Genomic DNA, 21,134 nt, shown 5'->3' with positions numbered 1-21,134 from the left:
GGAAGGAGGAGGAAGGAGGAGGAAGGAGGAGGAGGAGGAGGAGGGGCTAGGGGTATAGTTTGCATATTCTAGCCTGTGCAAGGCCCTGGCTTCAATCCCCAGCACCGAAAAAAGAAAAGAAATATGCATTGTTTTATTTTATCTATGCTGTGATTTAAACATGAAAAATGCAGAATGGACTCAAGTGCTCAAGTTTGAATATTTTCTCTCCAACCATGCCAGATTTGTCATTCACACTAACAGCCCTGCTTACTGTTATGATTATCAGGATGATTAGCACGTGAGGAGTATTATGTCATGTGCTGGGCAGCGTTCTAAGTGTCTGACACGCATCGACTCATCCACACATACACTCCCAGTCTCCAAATGAGGAAACAGAGGCACAAAAAGATGAAATTCATCTCCCCAAAGCCACAGGGGCAGAATCCTGACATTTTAACCCCACAGGCCATTTGTTTAAGCTTTGGACAGAAAGCTTACCTTGCACCTAAGTCCATTCTGGGTGAGTGATGACACCTGACGCAACCAATTTATAGGCAATGGAGTCTGCCAAACATAAAAAAAAAATAAGTACAACATGGCATGTGCGCTGTAACAAAGGCCTTTAAACCTCACTATGGAAAGAAACAGAGGAGAGGGAGGTTGTCAGGATTCAAGAACGAGCTGACTGGGCTTGGTACTGAAAGATGAGCAGGAATTCCTGGGGTGAAAGGGAAAGGCTACAAATGGAGAACAGGAAGTGCCAAGGTACATAAAGGTGAATGAGCTTGTGGAATGCATTAGCCCATGAGGAAAAGGGAGCCCAGCCAGCCTGGGAGACCCAACAGGCTATACAGAGTTTAGCTAGATCCTTTCCCATTGATTCCTAGTTGGCCAGGCCTGGGAACCTAGCAATGCAGGGTTTATCTACTTCTTAAAGAGAGAACTGTGAGAGGGGGATGTTTATTTCATCCCTTTAAGACTATAAAAGACAAAGAATCCTGGGGTGCCAGTAATGTAAATACATATGGTCCCAGGGCTTAGAATCCTAGCTACTCAGGAAGCTGAGATCTGAGGATCACGGTTCAAAGCCAGCCTGGGCAGGAAAGTCCCTGAGACTCTTATCTCCAATAGACCACTAGAAAACCGGAAGTGGTGCTGTGGCTCAAGCAGTAGAGCGCTCACCTTGAGCTGAAGAGCTGAGGGACAGCGCCCAGGCCCAGAGTTCAAGCCCCACGACTGACCAAAAAAAAAAAATAGTATTTCTTGACCATAGCCATGATGGTGTGAAAACAAAACTATACTTCTGATTTTAAATTTTTTCCCAGGCTCAGGTCAATGAATGGCAGCTCCAAGGGGCCACAAGGGTACCAACCGAGATTAAGTCCCAACACTTGGTGATAGAACTCCACTGGGCCTTACTTTTCTAACAGTGGCAATGGGGCTTTAAATCAGGCCCAAGGTACTCCCTTACTTAGCTTTTTCACTCATGGTTGGCACTCTACCACTTTGGCTCCCTGCATTTTCAGGCAGAGAATGGGCTCATAGAAGGAGAGGAAGGGGAAAAGACACCTCTAGAAGAAATTGCTAAAGCCTAGGTTTGTAGCCTCTCAGGGGACTGTGGGTTTTCTAGGGGGGGTGCCCAGTTTCATTAGAGTACCAAAGGGATCAAATAACCCCTCCCCTAAAAAACAGTATTTTTGAGCCTACGCACTGCCTGACATCCAGCAGTTATTAACACCTAGAGAAAACATTAAAACAGATTTTTTAAAAAAAGCCTCTTGTGACTCATACATGCTATTCAGGAGGATGAGATGTAAGGATCACGGTTTAAAACCAGCCACCCTCCCCCCCCCCAAAAAAAAAAGCTGGAAGTGAAGGTGTGGCGCAAGTATCAGAATACTAGCCTTGAGCTTCAAAAGAAGCTCAGGGACAGTGCCCAGTCCCTGGACAGGAACCATTGGGGAGAGGGGGGGGGATCACAACAAGCGAAGGGCCAGATCTTCCATTTCTGGCTTTCAGGCCTTGGTTGAAAGCATGACAAAGTCCTTTAAACCCAGACTCTGTTCGTAAGGCCTTTTAGATCTGAGATGATCATGCTTATTGAACTTTATTGATCATGTTTATTGAACTTTATTCAGGCCCTCTATTATGAAAGCCTGCCACCTGTTCTGGAATCTGAATTCTTTATTTTATTTTTTTGGGGTGGGTCAGATCGTGGGGCCTGAACTCTGGGCCTGGGCACTGTCCCTCTGCTCTTCAGCTCAAGGCTAGCACTCTACCACTTGAGCCACAGCGCCACTTCCGTTTTTTTCTTTTTTTGCTTATGTGGTGCTGAGGAATCCAACCCAGGGCCTCATGCATGCAAAGCAAGCGCTCTACCACTGAGCCACCTTCCCAGCCCCTGGAATCTGAATTCTTGAGGGAGTCTAACTATTGTCTTAAGAAAGCTCTCCTTCTTAACTCTGTGTGTGTGTGAGAGAGAGTGAGAGTGAGAGTGAGAGAGAGAGAGAGAGAGAGAGAGAGAGAGAGAGAGGGAGACTGCACAAGCATGCATGTGCTTGGGGGGGGAGGGAGAGGGGGAAAGTACAGGCTGCTGGAAGCTGGATCTATAAGCCAGGTAGTTAACTTCTTTCAACTAATGTTTAAAAGAAAACTTAAAAATAAGCCACACTTCAGCCAAACTCATTTTAATTTTCTACCCCAAGATTATATAGGTAACTGCTCCCCAGGGAAAAACTACCACTGAGGAGTATGAACAGAAGCAACCTACAAACTGGCGATTTTGGCCCCTGGTAGACCATGAGCATCCTCCACCCAAATACTCATCTTACATTGCCAGCATGTCCACTAACCTGAGCTTTCTGTCAGCAGACAATTCCACCCCCTCCTAACTCCATGCTGCTATCATGAAAGCAGTGCACAAGTCAAAGCAATGGAGGAAGGGCTGGGAAGGTGGCTCAGTGGTAGAGCGCTTGCCTTGCATGCCTGAGGCCCTGGGGTTCTATTCCTCAGCACCACATAAGCAAAAGGAAAAAAGCCGGAAGTGGTGCTGTGGCTCAAGTGGTGGAGCGCTGGCCTTGGGCTGAAGAGCTGAGGGACAGCGCCCAGGCCCAGAGTTCAGGCCCCATTACCGGACCCAAAACAAACAAACAAACAAAACAAAGCAATGGAGGAGAACGGGGCTCAGGCCAGGCTTCAGGCACCTGGCATGCTAGGCACTAAGAGGCAGAGGATGGGTAAGAATTCCACTGTTGGCCAAGCTGGGGTTGGGGCTCAGTTATAGGGTACTATACCCAGTTCAACTGGTGTGTTGGGGGAAATGAGGGAGGGGGGGTACACTTTGAACCATGATACTCAAATCTCAGCCTTCTGAGTGACTAAGATTTTCAGACATGAGCCACTGATACCTGACCTCAGTATATTTTTTAAAAAAAGAAAAGAGAAAGAAAGGGAGGGAGGGAAAGAGGCAGGGAGAGGGTGGGTGGGGGGTTTTAAGATCACTTGCTTAGCAAGTCCAAGACCAGAGTTCAATTCCCAGTACCAACCATTCTTTAACCAGGCACCTTGACTCATTCTAATTTTAGCTACCCAAGAGGCTTAAACTTGGAGGGATGCTGTCTGAAGCCAGCCTAACAGAAAAGTACAGGAGACTCTTTCTCCAACTAGCCAGCAAGAAAGTGGACTGGAGCCATGAACAAGCCAGCCCAGAAAGGCTTCCAGTGGATTCAAATTCTTATACAGGAAAAACTAAAATAAATCAAGCTAAGCAAAAGGGCCATTTAGTAACTCTTATGTTAATCATTTCTAGACATTAAGGAAATTACTTATGATCTCTGTATAAATTAGGATTACTATATTAAGCCAATTAATTACATATAAATACATTTAAATCACAGACGTAGAAAAGCGTGAGCGCTATATTACTGTATTGAATAATCTTGCCTTGAATTTTGTAAATAAAAATGTCTACAAAAGTATCTGTTTTCAGTAGGTAAATAAAACGTAAGAGTTTTGAAACAAGATATCCATGCTTCAAAGAACAGAACAACATACCATTGAGCACTGCTTTTTACTAGGCCTTAAAAGTTACTATACTGGGGCTGGGAAGGTGGCTCAGTGGTAGAGTGCTTGCCTTGCATGCCTGAGGCCCTGGGTTCTATTCCTCAGCACCACATAAGCAGGAAAAAAAAAGCCAGAAGTGGCACTGTTGCTCAAGTGGTAGAGCTCAAGCCTTGAGCTGAAGAGCTAAAGGACAGCGCCCAGGCACACAGTTCAGGCCCCACGACCGGATCCCCCCCCAAAAAAGTTACTATATTGACTGGGGGTATAGCTAGCTCAGTGGTAGAGCCTTGAATAGCAAGCTCAAGGCCCTGGATTTACTTCCCAACAAGCCCCCCGCCTCACCCCCACACACTATGAAGTAAAAATAAGAGTTGCTTTCCTAGATCTAATTCTGTGGTAGACAAGTAAAATGTAATTATACAGGATTCTTTCCCTGAATCATCACCCTCATTGAGCCTCATCCTTCTCTGATCCACCTGACCTCAGTTCGAAAACAACAAATGCTGGCAAGGATGCAGCCAAAAGTGAACCCTAATACATTGTTAGTGGGAATGTAAGTTTGTCCAACCACTCTGGAAAGCAGTATGGAGATTCCTCAAAAACCTGGACATAGAACTACCCTATGAGCCAGCAATTCTACTCCCCGGCATTTATCTAATAGGACATAAACAAGGTTACAGTAAAGCCACCAGCATAACCATGTTCACTGCAGCACTATTCACCTTAGCTCTTCAAGGTGCTATCACTGAGCTAGGTCCACCCCCAGTCCTTATAATAACTTTTCATCGACGCACAAGCTGAGTGATCCACCACTAAGAGTCATTCGCCTGCAATTCACATTAATTCTCCCAGCTAGTTACGTTCTTCACCATACAAAAACTTTTAAGGCCCAGTAAAAGCAGTGCTCAGTGTTGTGTTGTTCTCTATGTCCTTTACCTATTGAAAAGATATGTAATCAGCCCAGATGCCCCTCAATGGATGAATGGATCAAGAAATGTGGTGTATTATACACAATGGAATTTTACTCAGAGAGAATGATACTGTCCCATTCATAAGGAAATGGAAAGACTTAGAAAAGATTATATTGTATTAAGTGAAGTAACCTAGACTATGTTTCTCTCATTTGTGGTAGCTAGAATGTACCTACAACTCTGTAAGTAAAACAGGCTGGGTGGTACGCAAGTGGTTACAAATGAATTGACTCTATGGACAGCTCAAATAGAATACATTTTTAGAAAGACTGGGTCAAAAAGGCCAACAAGATCAGCACCAGAAAATGGGTATGTGTAAGAGGAGAAGTTGGGCCAAGAGGTAAACAATGAAGAGGGAAGAAGGAGGGAGAATATAGTTAAAAACTCATTGTAAGCCGGGCACAGGTGGCTCACATCTGTAATCCCAGCTACGCAGGTGGCTGAGATCTAAGGATCATGGTTAAAAGCCAGTGTGGGCAGAAAAGTCCTCAGGAGACTTTTATCTCCAAGAACTGGAGTGGAGCAGTGGCTCAAAGCACTGAGTGTGCTACCCTACAGCCGAAGAGCCAGGGACAGCACCCAGGCCCTGCGTTCAAATTCAAATAACCAAAGTGCCAATTTCACTCACTGGGTGGAAAAAAGAAGAAAAAATAAAGTTCACACAGCCAGTAAGCAGAACACAAGAGAGACCTAGTTACCAATCCAAGCTTACCAGGCATCTGGAGTAACCAAACTAAAATGAAGTTTCCCACTTCACAAAAGCTACGCCTTTTAACTGATTTCTTCCTACCGAGCCACATTTTCTGTCTCAGTCCTCTCCCAAGTAACCCTAACAGCAGCTTTCTACTCAGTTGAGTACACTGTTATGATTCAGTTGAGATATGAGTGCAACAAACTGAATCCAGCCCTACATTGTCGACTGTTACTTCCAATATATACAACAAGAACTGCAGCCCCTTCTTATCCATGGTTTCATTCTCCAAGGTTTCCGTTACCCATAGTGAACTGTGGTCTAAAAATACTAAATGGAAAATTCCAGAAATAAACAAGTCCTAAGCTTTCAACTGCATACTGCTATGCATAGCGTGATGAAATCTCACCCGAGACCATGACTCACCATCCCTTTGTCCAGCATGGTCTTGCTACATGCACCACTCCACTGTTGGTCATGGAAGCCAGGGGGAGTCGTGTACCACAAAGCCTGTGGCTCAATGACATTTTACTCAACAGCCCCAAAGGGCAAGCAGTGATTGCTGGCTATTCAGCTTTGCAAAAAAAGAAGAAGAAACCCTACAGTGAAAAGATGAAAGCCAAATAAAGTATTTGTAGCATTCTACCTTTCATTATACTATATGGTTACAATTGATCTGATACATGGAAGAGTGTCTTTAAGTGTGTCCAGAAGTGGAGTTAGCCAACAAAATCAACACTGGGAAATGGGTCCATGTGAGAGGACCGGTGAACCAAAGGGAGAAGGGTAGAAAATGAATGGAGGAAAGGGGGAAGAGACAAGAGTTCATTGCATATACCACAAAATTAAGAAAAGCAAGGGAGGGAATAGGTCGAAGAGAGATGAGAGTGTTGAGGGGGTGGCACTAATCACCTGTGTGGGAAGTCCTTAGTTCATTGGGGGTCCATGTCTGAGTCCATATGGGACTCTAATTAGTTCTTTACAGAGGACTGTCCTAACAGCGTAAGTCCAGCCCTCTCTTTCTCTCTGGCTTCCTGTATTACTATGTGTTTCTTCCCTATTATACATGCTCCAGCTCTGAAGCCTTCTAGAACATGACCCTGCCAGAGACCCTCCCCCAATCCAAGTAGACGTCCCCAATCAAGCTACACTAGGCAGCTTCAGGTATTTTGTTATAGAGACAGAAAACTGACTAATCGAGGCCTCAGGGATTGACTGGGGTTTTACAATGATTTCCCTGTGGATAAAGTGCAACTACGTAACACAACCGAGATAACGACAGGAAGTGGCAGATCTACTACAGGAAACTAGGATGCCAAACCAGTAACTGGCTGATTCCACTCTCATGCACTATAAGGACCTTTTTTTTTTAAGTCCAAATTTCCTGGATTCAGATCAAGGCTAAAGCTCTTCCTTACACTTTTCAAGAAGCACTGAACTGCCAGGCACCGGTGGTTCTCGCCTGTAATACTAGCTACTCAAGAAGCTGAGATCAGAGGATCACAGTTCAAAGCCAGCCCAAGCAGGAAAGGCCCTAAGACTCTTATCTCCAATAAACCACTCAGAAAATCCAAAGTGGTGCTGTGGCTCAAGTGGTAGAGTGGTAGCCTTGAGCTGAAGAGCTGAGGGACAGGGCCCAGGCCCAGAGTTCAAGCCCCATGACCGATCAAAACAAACAAACAAACACTGAACTGAGATGACTACTTCGTTCTAAATTATGATTTTTCTTTTCCAGGAAGTCCTCCGCCACCAGTTTATCTCATAGATTCTCTGGACTTCAAGTCCACCAATGGGTCTTGAGATATAAGCAGAAATGAAAAAAGGATAGGGAAAAAAAAAAACAGAAATGGAAGTGGTATTTCTGCTACCATCCACGGATTGGCTCTAGGATCATTAAGCCCCACCCACACTGGAGAATGACAGGCCAAACTCCACTTCTCTCTGCCTTCCCCATTCCACACCAACCCTCCCTTTCCCCTCAGGTAGCCAGGCAACCAGGCCTGCACACACAAAGAGGAAAGAGGTTCCAAGCCCTGCCAGACAAGTCTTCAAACAAAAGCAGAACTGTAACCTATAAATACCCACAAGGTGATGGAAACAAGAACAAAGAGATAAGGGACAAATATTACAGATGTTTGAGTCTGGATCGCCAGGTGGAGTAAGAATCAAAAGAGCCTGGGAGAGACACTGGTGGACAGAAGACCGGCAGAGTTGGCTGGGCAACCAGATAAAAAGGCCATGACTCAGTGCCCAGAGTAAATGGCAGGAAAGGAGGCTGAGGTTCTCCTAGCCACAAAGCACAGGAGGTGTGACATACACTTCAAATGCTGAGACGCCTGTGTGTGAGCCTGTCCCGCTTCACACTGGTTGAAATTAACAGAAGATCTACAAGAACATAAAATTACCAAGAGTATTACTGTACTAACACAGTTCCTGGCTTTACTGAGCTCCTTAAAGTCAAATAGTATATATAACAAATATTTATTGAAAATTCAACTTTGCCTTCATTAGATACACATTCATCTTATACCATTTATTATGAACTTGTTTAGCAGAGCTGGGGATGAAAACTAGGGCTTTGGCATGCTATGCAAACACTCCCACTGTGCTGTCTGCCCTCCAGTGTTCTATTAAAGAAGATACATTTGCCCTGATACAGCCAATAAAAACAAAAACCAATTTGTAACTGGTGACTCAAACCTGAAATCCTAGCTACTCAGAATGCCAGGATGGAGGTTTGAAGCCAGCCGGAGCAGAAAAGCCCTTAAGACCCTTATCTCCAATTAACCAGTTTAAAAAAAAAAAAACAAAAACTGGACTGGAGCATAGCTCAACTGGTAGAGCATCAGCCAAAAGCAAAATATCTAAGCAAGAAGCCAGGCATTAGTGGCTCTCACCTGTAATCCTACCTACTCAGGAGGCTGAGATCTGAGGAAGCAAAGTCTATGAGACTCTTATCTCCAATTAGCCACCAGAAAAACTAGAAGTGGGGCTGTGGCCTAAAGTGGTAAAGTTCTAAAAACTGAGCAAAAGAGTTCAAGGACAGTACTTAAGACTCACATTCAAACCCCACAACAAACAACAACAAAAAAGCGAAACAAGAAGAGTATAAGGCCCTGAGTTCAAGCCCTGGTACTATAAAAAAAAGAGAGAGAGAGGGAAAAGAAAGAAAAAAAAAGAAAAGCTGGTTTTTGTACATTTTGCCTGTCCTTGTTTACACAAGGAAAAAAAGAATGAAAGTAAGCCCAAATAAATGTTTTTTTTAATCTAACCTTAGACTATCTGTTTAAATTTGTTCAGACACATCTATTTGGGTTTCTCTTGTAGCTTGTTTAGTTCCTGCAAAGGAAGTGCAGAATAGCTCTCCTACCTAAACAAAGCCCAGATTTGTATATAAAATAGAAGCAGATAATCCTACACATCCCAGCCCAAAAAACCCTCCTCCATCAACCTCCCATCAGACTCACAACTTTAGCTTACAGTGACAACAGCTACCCTTTCCTAGCCCTGTAGGAAATGCCATCCTCCCAACCCCAAAAGGCACTTAATTCAGTGTTTTGTCTCCCAGCAGGCACCCAGAAAATGGGACTTGTGCTTTCAAAGTTCATATTTATCCATTAAATAGACTTAGATATAAAATCTGTCCTTTAAGAGATGCACACACCTGACAAAAACATCATAGACGATTTGTGAAAACATTCCCAGAAAGACTATGTCAAGTAATTCCTGCATCTTCCCTCTCCTCTCAACCCCCAAAATTTGCTTTTAAAAAGGACTGCTGCAGATTTGCTTGTCCTAGCCTGGGCACTGCTGCCTGCTGATAATTTTCTGAGTGCGAGGAAGCTGAGGAGTATGTGATTAAACAAGCCTCCCCTCTACCCCCTTAGCTCCACCCTAGATGCTATCAAGTTTGCCAAACAGAAGGCTCTACAGCTTGATCAGCTCACACTGGGTGTTTACACACACACACACACACACACAGAACTCTGCCAAATCTTCAAAAAGTCATTACACACACACACACACACACACACACACACACACACACGAACAAAAGAACTCTGCCAAATCCTCAACAAGTCATTATACACAAATTCTGAAACTCCTCTGGTGGCTCACTTTTTACTCTTATCTTCACAATTCAATAAATGGGAGGAAAACACGTGTGTGTGTGTATGTGTGTGTGTGTGTGTGTGTGTGTGTTGAGCTTGAACTCAAGGCCCCTTGAGCTCTTCTTTTAGCTTTTTCCAGTCAAGACTGATGCCCTACCCCTTGAGCTACAACTCCAGTTCTAGCTTCTTAATTGGTTACGTGGAGATAATAAGTGCTGATTTGTCTGCCCCAACTGGCTTAGAACAGATATCCTCAGATCTCAGCTTCCTGAGTAGCTAGGATTACAGGCATGAGCCACAGGTGCCCGGCACAAAAATATTTTAAAAACAAATTTTCTGAGTGGACAAATGGTTGTCTAAGATTTTTAAGTGCAGAGTACAATAATTGCAACAAAACAGATGATGTTTGGATGAGGTTCTGTGTGCAGAATGAAGAAATGAATGTAAAAGATAAGCAGTCTGAGGTTTCCTTGAAATTTAAATAAATCCTACTTGAACCTCTGTCAAAAAATATTTTAAGAACAATCCAATGTCAGTCAACAGGAAATGGTTAATACAACTTGATACAATGAACCCATACAGTGGAGGAGTCACCATGTGGAATTAAAAAGAACAGCCAAAGAGATACACACATATTGATTATCAAGCTAAAATTAGAACACAGAGCATGGTGGTACACAGTTGTAATCCCAGCTCTTAGGAGGCTGAGGTAGGAGGATCTCATGTTTGGGGCCAACCTGGGTTACACAGAAAACACTGAAGGAAGTAGAAAAAGGTTCAGAAGACCCAACGGGAAGTTGCATTATTTGCTGGACTGTATGTGCTTATGTTTTCACATTTAAAAAAAAAATCACATGTATTTTACACTTTGTAAACTTGTATAAGGAAGTGTGTAAGTACTTATGGGGGGATTTTTTGCAGCTCCCTAAAAGTTTTATGACAAACAAATCTTTCTCGAGGAGCCTCAGTGTTTTCAGCCACTGATGTACATATTATAGTATTAAGTAAGGAAGAGTCACTGTGCGTCAGTACTGTGAAGATAGTCAAAAAGAAAATAAATGATGTCCAATAATTCCAAACATCTGTCAAAGCCTAAACACCCAGTCGCTATAATGTTTTGTTTTGTTTTTTATGAAAGCAAACTAAACATTTTAATAAACTTCTCAGTGGTTTATAAACACCATCAAAAGATGTTACTGTATTTCTTAATCAGGTAAAAAAAAATGTATGTGTCCCTTTGAAGAGCAAGCTTCCTACACAAAAAGAAAAATAATGAGAAACATCAGAGGGGAGAAGTAGTATCTGTTAGAGGAAAGTAAAGACCATTCTATTTCTTGTGGATTAACATTTACACAAACATTAGCTTCACTAATGGAGGGCTTTTTCTAGCCTTTATCATTTTGTTTAGTTTATCTGGCATGGGGGATACAAAACAAACTCAAAAAGAAGAGGACAAGTCTAGTTATATATGCAACTCTTCCAAGGAGTAAATCCGGAAAAAAACAAGCAATGTCCTGGCTCACAGGGATTTCCCAATCCTGAAAATCCCACATTGCAATATTAACATCACTTGGAATGCTACAAAAGGATCCATTGTGTTTCATTAGAATTTAACCCGGTACCTAGTATAAAGCTAACAAGAAGCCAAGCTGTCAAACTTCAGAGTACATAATTTAGATGAAGAAATCAGGATGTCCAGAAGTTGGGGTTATGAAGCTTAGTGATAGAGTACTTGCCTAGTGTGCAGGAGGCCCTGGGTTTCATCCCCAGCGCCACCAAAACAAAACAAAGAAACCAGGATGTCCTTCCTTCTATGCAATGTGTTTTGCACATTAATTATCCCAAGGAGTCATCCTTCAAAGCTCCCAAGTATTGTGCAAGGCACAGCACCTTCTAACACAGCAAGCAATGACGTGCATATGTATAGCCCATGGCTATCCCAAAGAAAGGGTCAGTCACTACCACCTTCCAGGCTGCCCATTCCTGCGTGTGTCTTGGGTTGAAAGACCCATTCCAACCTCAAGTTTCCTGAAGCATGTTTTCAGAAACTGGTGTCTGCCTCAGCAAACAATCAAAACAGTACTTCTGAATAAATGAAAGATGATCAGGGGAAAGAAACAGCCTGTAGGACAAAGTGAGTGATGAGGCTACATGGACAGAAGGGAATGAAATCAAGGGTTCAAAGCAGGAGAATCAAAGAGCAGATTTGCGTTTTCTAGAAGGTTACCCAGTTTCCTATGAGGAGCAAAGACTGAAGGTAGGACTGGCTGTGCATAGAATGTGGAGAGGCCCTGCGGTGGCCTGAGCCACACACAATGGACCCAGGAACATGGAGATTAAGCCATCAGACTTGAGAGAAATGGAGGAGACAGAACTGTTGAGTCTAGGGATGTATCAGTTAGCAGGGGGAGAGGGATGAGTTTGGCAGTAGGGTGGAAGACACAGGGAAGCAGGTTTGGGACATTAAGTGAAAGGCAGGTGAAAGTGGTATGGATACTTGGGCATTTGAATCTGGAGTCCAGGACAGAGTCTGGAGCTTGAGAGCTTGTTTGGAGGTTCTAGCAGGGGAATGCAGCTACTTGTACACCCTTGACTGAAGACCAGTCCTCCTCTATCGGGGATGGTGGTCCTGTTTGACTGAGCACCCAGCTTCAGGAGGGACACACATGGACCAGTGGTGAGGGAGGGAGGGGACACCCGCCTAGCCAGCCAGATCAGCCGAATCAACCCTGGTGACAGATGTTGCAGCCAGATCACCCTCACATCCTAAGACAGAGTCTGGGAAACCATGGCTAGGACAGAGCTAAGGAAGGGGTGAGGTTAGGTGGGGGAGGAAGGGGAGAGGCAGCTGGATGTATTATCATGGAAGCCAAAGACAAAGAAAAGGAAAAATCCAAAATGTAATCATCTCTGTCAGCAGTAAGATAAAAAGTGATTCTTGGTTTCCTTCCTCATATTTTTGTTTTCCCAAGATTCTCAGTAATGTCCATTTTGTTATTAACCAGAAAAAAAATTTCATCAACTGTCCACATCCTTTGTTATCCATAAAAGCCCCAAATAATAATCTACTATCCTCAGAGCATGTATTTTGAGATCTTTATGGGTCTAATAGGTTTGTCCTCATCGATCTGCTGCTCCAGCCCCATGACCAATGACACACACTGTCTACTCTGTGGACCAAGGCCTGGAATTCCCAGTAGAACAGAGTTGGCTGGCCCATACACAGATGGCCCAGTAACCTTGAGCTCATTAGCATAGGTTCTAAGCAAATGAGCTAACCCAGCAACAGACCCTGCCTACTTTGTCCCATTGCCCACCATTATGAAGGCCAAAGTTCGTCAACTCTGCACCATTTCCTATAAACAAGAGAATGCCTGCAAACATTCACAGATATAGAAGGTCCAAGGCTCACCAAAAATATTTGTTCATTGCTTCTAAATAGAATTTCTGTTTACTTACAAGCTACTTGCCCTGGTAAACACAAGTGTATCATTAACAAAAACCATGACAGCCAGTGAGCTAGCCTACATAGTAACCAATGACCCAGTGACACGAAAAGAAAAGGGGGAGGGGGAGGAGTGACAACCAATATACTTCTAAAGTCAGTAAGAATATAAAAGGAGGGCTGGGAAGGAGGCTCAGTGGTAGAGCACTTGCCTTGCATGCCTGAGGCCCTGGGTTCGATTCCTCAGCACCACATAAGCAAAAAGAAAAAAGCCGGGGGCTGGGAAGGTGGCTCAGTGGTAGAGCACTTGCCTTGCAATGCATGAGGCCCTGGGTTCGATTACTCAGCACCACATAAGCAAAAAGAAAAAAAAAAGCCGGAAGTGGCGCTGTGGCTCAAGTGGTAGAGCGCTAGCCTTGAGCTGAAGAGCTGAGGGACAGCGCCCAGGCCCAGAGTTCAGGCCCCACGGACCCAAAAAAAAAAAAAAGAAAAAGAAAAAAAAGAAAAAAGCCGGAAGTGGCGTTGTGGCTCAAGTGGTAGAGTGCTAGCCTTGAGCTGAAGAGCTGAGGGACAGTGCCCAGGCCCAGAGTTCAGGCCCCACAACCAGACCCCCCCCTAAAAAAAAAAGAATAAAAAAAGAAATATTCTAATCATCTTACTACCACACTCTCAATCCTCCCCTCAATTTTGGTGGGATTTTTACAGTATTCACCTGTAGTAGCAACCTTGGAATGGACTGAGATTAGTTCTCATTCTCTCTATATTAGGAGTTATTCAGATAGTTGGGATTATTCTATTGACCTCAAGGGATCCAGAGATTATCAGCTGTCTTTTCAGAAGGAAATTAGGGAATCATCAGCCACATAGCTCCTGCAAGGGTATGGGACAAAAGCATTTTGTAGGTCCCTTTCAGCTCAAAGGCCTATGACAACACAAACCTATGTCATCATCCCAACCAAAGGGGAGAGAAAAATTCTTCAGACTCACTTTCTATTATGTAAATTTCCATGTTCAGACTACTGTGGAAAAAGATAAATTATCTGTCCCATGACAATTGAACATTTTTACAGAAATCCACATTTAATTGATCAATTAAAAAATAAATGGAGCCAGACACTAGTGGCTCATGCTTGTAATCCTACCAAAAAGCTAAGATCTGAGGACATGCAGTTCAAAGTCAGTGTGGGTAGCAAAAGTCCATGAGACTCTTATTTCCAATTAACTACTAAAAGGCCTGAAATGGAGCTGTGGCTCAAATGGTAGAGGCTACCCTTAAGCAGAAAAGCTCAGAGACAGCGCCAGGGCCCTGAATTTAAGCCCCAAAATGGGCACAAAAAATTTAAAAACAAAACCCACTACTGAAAACGGGAATATTTCATCTGCTCTTTTCTCAATACAGCATTTTAAAAAGAACCAAATCATGCCAGGTGCCAGTGACTTACAACTGTAATCCTAGCTACTCAGGAGGTTGAGATCTGAGGGTGGCAGTTCAAAGCCAGCAGGAAAAGTCCATGACACTCTTATCTCTAACAAACCACTCAGAAAACTGGAAATGCTGCTGTACCTCAAGCGGTAGAGGTCTCGCCTACAGCCGAAGATATCAGGGACAGTGCCCAGGCCCAGAGTTCAAGCCCCATGACAAACAACAACAAAAATCAACTGGTTACTAGTAGCTGACTCCTATAATCTAGCTACTTGGAAGGCTGGGCTGACATCAATGGGTAACGGTTCAAAGCCAGCCTGGGCAGGAAAGTCTGTGAGATTCTACAACTGGCCACCAAAAAAACAAAGTAAGGTCCTGAATTCAAGCTCAACAGCTGACCAAAAATTAAAATAAAAAGAACAAAACCTACTTAAATATTCTTAGGGATAAGCAGTCTATCTTTCCGGGAAATGAAAATTTAAACATTTTGGCTATAATAGACTTCACTATAATTGGCTTTGAGAGGGCAAGAATCGTGGAGATGGGGTGCTAAAAATAGTTGCTATAAAACTTGGGGGAGCATACTTGTGAGACCAACACTAACAATTAGTAAAAACGTGGTATCAACAGTATTAAAATAGGAAATCGAGCCCATTCCGGGAACGAAGGGCCATAGTCATCTGGGCTGGGGGCCGGCCCAGCTCTCCAGAGTCCCTGGGCCCAGTGGACAGCCTTATAAGGTAACTGCGCTTGCTTGTGAGTAGATAAGAATACCACTTAACATTTCCAGGGCCTCTACAAATATTAACTCCTTCATTCTCACAGTATTCTGGGAAAGTCAGGCTGCTATCATTTCCAAGTGACTGGAGAAGGAAAAGATGTCCAGCTAATTATAATTAATGATAGCAAGTTGAGTAGAATGCTGGCTGCCTTCCTCAGGCACGGAGTTCAGGGCCAGGCAAGCCTAATGGGGCAGGGGAAGGAAATTTTCTCATTTCTTGACAGAACAATCTCCCCATCCTGCTCCCCACCTCTTCTCTTCTACACAAGATTCCAGTCCTCAGAATAACTGAGATTCTTACTGAAACAGCCTCAGAGAGATGCCAAGTGCAGCAACAATCCTGACACTATCTAAAGGGGACACTTAATAACCTTTTTTTCTTTTTCTGGTGAGTTATGGGGCTTGAACTCAGGGCCTGGGCACTATCCCTGAACTCTTTTGCTCAAGGTTAGTGCTCTACCACTTTGAGCCACAGCTCCTCTTCCAGTTTTTGATTGGTTAATTGGATATAAGAATCTTACAGAAGCAGGGTGCCGGTGGCTCACGCCTGTAATCCTAGCCACTCAGGAGGCTGAGATCTAAAGATCGCAGTTCAAAGCCAGCTCAGGCAGGAAAGTCCGGGAGACTCTTATCTCTAAGAAACCACTCAGAAAGCCAGAAGTGGCGCAGTAGCTGAAGTGGTAGAGCACTAGCCTTGAGCTGAAGAGCTGAGGGACAGCATTTAGGCCCAGAGTTCAAGCCCCATGACCGACAAAAAAAAAAAGTCTCACAGGGGGCTGGGAAGGTGGCTCAGTGATAGAGTGCTTGCCTAGCATACATGAAGCCCTGGGTTCAATTTCTCAGTACCATATAAACAGAAAAGGCCAGAGGTGGCACTGTGGCTCAAGTGGTAGAGTGCTAGCCTTGAGCAAAAGAAGCTCAAGGGACATTGCCCAGGCCCTGAGCCCAAGCCCCATGACTGGGGGGGGGGGGGAGTCTCACAGGGACTTTTCTGCCTGGGAAGGCTTCAAACCACAATCTTTAGATCTCAGCCTCCTGTGTAGCTAGGATTACAGGTGTGACCCACATTGCTCCGGGGTCCTTTTACCTTCCAGTAAGTCACCAACTGTGACTTCCACTGGGAGAAGATTAAATGGTTTCATTAAATTTTTTAGAAAGTGCTAAATTCTAAATAAAGACATTTTGTGGTCAGGTGCTGGAACACCGAAAAGTAGAAGCTACCAAGATATATTTTGTTTACTTTTTCATTGGCTTATGTCAGTTTAACTCCACACAGCTGGGAATAGAGGGGATTCATTGTTCTATTTCTCCATACATGCTTACCCTGGATCCCAATCACGTTTCCCTGCACTCTTCCTAATTTTTTTTAAAAGGTCACCTAAGAATGTAAGCGTTCCTAGAACTGGCAGAGACGTGGCAACTGCTCAGTATGCATGTGTTAAATTGTCACTGGAAAAAGCTCAAAGTTTAAATAAATATATGAACACAGACTGCCACGAGAGGCTGGTAGCTTCTAAAGTAAAGAAGGAAGGTTTATCTGGCTCACAGTTTGAGGAGCTGAGAGTGACCAAACATGGCCTTGGCATTCCGGCCAAAGTGCCACGGCGCCGCACCACGTGGCAGGCAGAAGCAGAATAGGAGGCACACAGAAAGGACTGGGGCCTTTTTCTACCAAATGGAAGTCATGGAAAATGACATTAACCCTTTCCCAGGTGAGGCCCCCAGCACAAATCACCTTCCATAAGCCCTCCATCTCAAAGCTCCACCACCTCTCCATACCATTCCATGGAAGCCCTGGCCTCTGTCATGCAGCTCTGGGGTCCACATCCAAACCACAGCATACACCCTTAAAAGGATATAAGTAACTTCACTAGGTAGCACATTCAATAAGCTATATCTGGGACTTGACAGCAGCCCCATAAAGATACAAAGCACCAAAGGCTAAGAAAAAAAGGCCAAGTGCCAGGCCTGGTGCTTATAATTCAGAGCCTTGCAGTCCTGCTCAGCTGGTTCTGCTCACATCTGGCTCTACCAGTTGAGCCATATCTACAGTTCTGGCTTTTTGCTGATTTGGAGGTAAGAGTCTCTTAGATTTGACCAGCCAGCCAGCTTAGAATGGGGATCCTTAGATCTCAGCCTTCTATGTAGCTAGGATTACAAGAGCGAGCCACTAGCGCCTAGCTAAAAGGGTATATTTTCAGTAAGAGAATTATATGTCAATAAAATTGGATCTTACCCTCTAACCACAAGAATAAAACTAGTGTTGTTCATCTGTACAAGGCTCTAGTCTTCAGAGCACTTGAATACACACCAAAAACCTCAGATCAAGGAGCCTCCAGATGTTTTCAAGTGCTTGATTCGTGGCAGTAACACCCAGGGAGGGGCTCTGCCAGGTGTGCTGCTGAATGGCCTGAGTGGAAGAGTCAGATGTGGATAAGAGGGACTAAGAGTCCACACAGGTGCGATGGAAGGGGAAAACTTAGACCACCCAGATTTTCCAACACTAGAGATGCTGTAATTGGTTGTCTTCCTCTGAGAGCAGGAGTCGCCACATGATTCCGTTCAGGGGGCTTAGGCAAATCTCATGTCTCAAATTCCTCACTATGAAAGCAAGATCCTGAAAGGTATTATTAGGCTTAAAGAGACTTCCAGATTCCACAGAATAAGCTTCTCTGAGCGAAGAATCCTCTAACCTCCAACCTAGCAGGGACCAAGTTTACCTACAAGATAGTTGGAGGGCACAAATCCAGGTTTTGCGATTTATTTAAACACACATTGCAACTTACTGCGCACCTCAGTTTCTCCCCTCTAAATGAGGAATGATGATGCTCTGGAGTGGCTTCAAAGTGGGATAAAAATTAAGTGACTCAACACACCTGAAGTGAGATCAACAGGCTGGCACGAAGGAAAAAGGTCTCCTTGTCATCCATCAAGCCTATTTCTCACAGCACAAAATTGTGTATTTACTTATGCTTTTAAGTTGCTTAGGGAAAAGGGGCACTGGGGTTTGAACTCAAGGCTGTGCATTTGAGAGGTAGAGGGCTCTATCATTTAGCCTTTTTGCTGTTAGTCATTTTTCAGATAGGGTCTTATTTTTGCTCAAGGCTTGTCTTCAATGTTGATTCTTCTGATCTCTGCCACCCTTGAGTGGTGGGGATTACCAGGTATCGGCCACCTCATTAGGACTTACTTGTTTAATACACGTTCAGGACCCTCAAAGAATACCATAGGTTTGCTATTCACTGTATCACCAAAGCCTCAGATAGGAATGATTCTATTACCAAGGAATTATTAATTCATTGTCCAGGACTAAGAACCACCATGGCTGATAAACAGTCATGCTATTCAGAAGAGACTAATACAGCAAGCCAAAGCCACAGAGACAGAGCCAAAGAGAAAAAACAAAAAAAAAAAAAAAAAAAAAACAAGAAAAAAATTCTCCTGTAGGGCACCCGTGCTCATACCTATAATCCTAGTTACTAAGGAGGGTAAGATCTGAAGATTGTGGTTCAAAGCCAGCCCAGGCAGGAAAGTCCATGGCATTCTTACCTCCAATTAAGCACCAAAAAAGCCTCACATGGAGCTATGGATCAACCTGCTGAGTGCTAGCGTTGAGCAAAAAAAACAAAAAACAGTCTCTGAGTTCAAGCCCCCACCCCCCCCACATCCACCTTCCACTTCCAGGGAGGAGGGGGGGGAAATGCCTTTTTTCCAGTGTGCTAATTTGTGGGGGGGCTCACAAGCTTAAGACCACTTTCTCCCTGCCAACCAAAAAAAGACTGAAAAACAAAAGGGCTTAGTATGTTTCGCATTGGGTTGGTGTGTCTAATTTTCTGTCGGGTTGAATATCACCTGTCAAACAGTCCTAAGAAGCCAATGGCAAATTAAAATACCTTCAAACATGTATCACTCATTTATTTATCATTCACTCAAAACTAGCAGCCAGACATGGCTTCTCCATGTCTTGAAATATGCTGGTTGTAACTACTATGAATGAATGTCCCCTAACCCAGAGCCCAAGTCTCGACACACAACATCTGTGTTATGTTGGTCCACTTGGGTGTGTCTCCCCCCTCGCAAGTTCTAAAGCCTCTCCATCTATGACATAATGATACCCCTATATGTAGGAGTTCACATCATTCACCCAGCATTTCTGTATTCAACGGGGTCTTTCCAAGTGAGCAGGAAACCACTTTCACATCCCACCCCGACCCTACCAAAAGGGCAAGACAATGCTGGGCTCTTAAGTCTGTCTTTCGCAAATCCTAGTGACAGTACCCCAGGGGAGACCAACCTCCTCCTTACTAATTGATGTTCTCTTGGCCATCTGTCAACTTGAATCCACAAAAAGAAGGCGTGCATCTAATTTGCCGGAGAGCTTCCAGGTCCTTTGAGGAAGGTGGCAGGAAGTATAAAGATGTCAGTACTTCACACACTCCATGGGAATTTTCCCAGAAATACAGGGAGAGTGAATACTCAAAAGATGCAAATTCCACTCATACATAACAAACAGGGTGAGTCAAGACCGAGCTTTCCATTACATCTGTTCATTTCCTAGAGCCACACTCAAAACAACACAATATGTGTGCCGGCTTTCTGGAGGGGTGCACGCGCCACAGAAAGTTCTGGTAACAATTAAAGAAGCCAGTGGGCTGGAGTTAATGGTAATTGCCCTGCCCACACGGGGAGACCTGAGCAGCACTTCTTAAGCAGTCGTTGGTGCTTGGTATGTTGTGGGGATCCTCAAGGCAAACAACCCCTTTGTGGAGGTCAAGAACACCCTGAGTGGCGGAGGATCACACGGGGGGGGGGGGGGGGAGGGGAACTTTCTTCCTTGATGGGGTGGGAAAGATGGGGCTCATTTCCACAAGTGGATGCACATCATGATCAATACCTAATAAAAGGCACTGCTGATTTAACTATTACAAAGCTCCTTCCAGGAACCTGAGTAGCTGCCCACTAAAATTTACTCCAACTGACCAATGTCTAAGATTGCCTCTCTATTCTTACCTCAAGGGCAAACCAACCACGTGATCAGAAAAGTTCTACTTTTACAAAGACACACCCTCTGACCTCAGATATTTTGACGTCTGTAAATGCAGCTTACAATCAAGTTCATTGGTTTGTCTGGCAGATGTTGGAGCTAACTGAATGAAATTCTTGTGCATACGCACAGAAGACTAGAAGACTGGTCCTCAACATCTAACATGAACAGCCAGCAAAACATATCAACCACCTCACCAGGTGCCAGTGACTCATGACTATATTCCTAGCTGAGATCTGCAGGCCAGGGCAGGAAAGCCGTAAGTAGAAGATGTGGCTCAAGTAGTAAAACACTAGGCCTTAATCAAAAAAAGCTAAGGGCTCAAGTTCAAATCCCAGTATCAGCATACATACACATATACACAGAACTGGGGGAGAGGGAGAGGGAAAAGGGAAGAGAAAAAAGGGAAAGGAAAAATAAAGGGAAGGAGAAAAGAAAGGGAAGGAAAAAGGAAGGGAAGGGGAAAGGGAAAAGGAGAAAAGGGAAGGGGAAAAGGAAAGGGAAGGGCACCTAATACATACAATCACAAAACAAACACACTTTAAATATTCTGTCTCCAGGAAATAATCTGCTAACTATCTTGGTGTCCATCAAACTATCAGAAACAATCAGGCAGAGTCTGG

This window comes from Dipodomys ordii, unplaced genomic scaffold, assembly GCF_000151885.1.
Source record: "Dipodomys ordii isolate 6190 unplaced genomic scaffold, Dord_2.0 Scaffold4, whole genome shotgun sequence".
NCBI classification, from domain to species: domain Eukaryota; kingdom Metazoa; phylum Chordata; class Mammalia; order Rodentia; family Heteromyidae; genus Dipodomys; species Dipodomys ordii.
The sequence above is the reverse complement of the archived record's forward strand: the minus strand, read 5'-3'. Positions refer to the sequence as shown.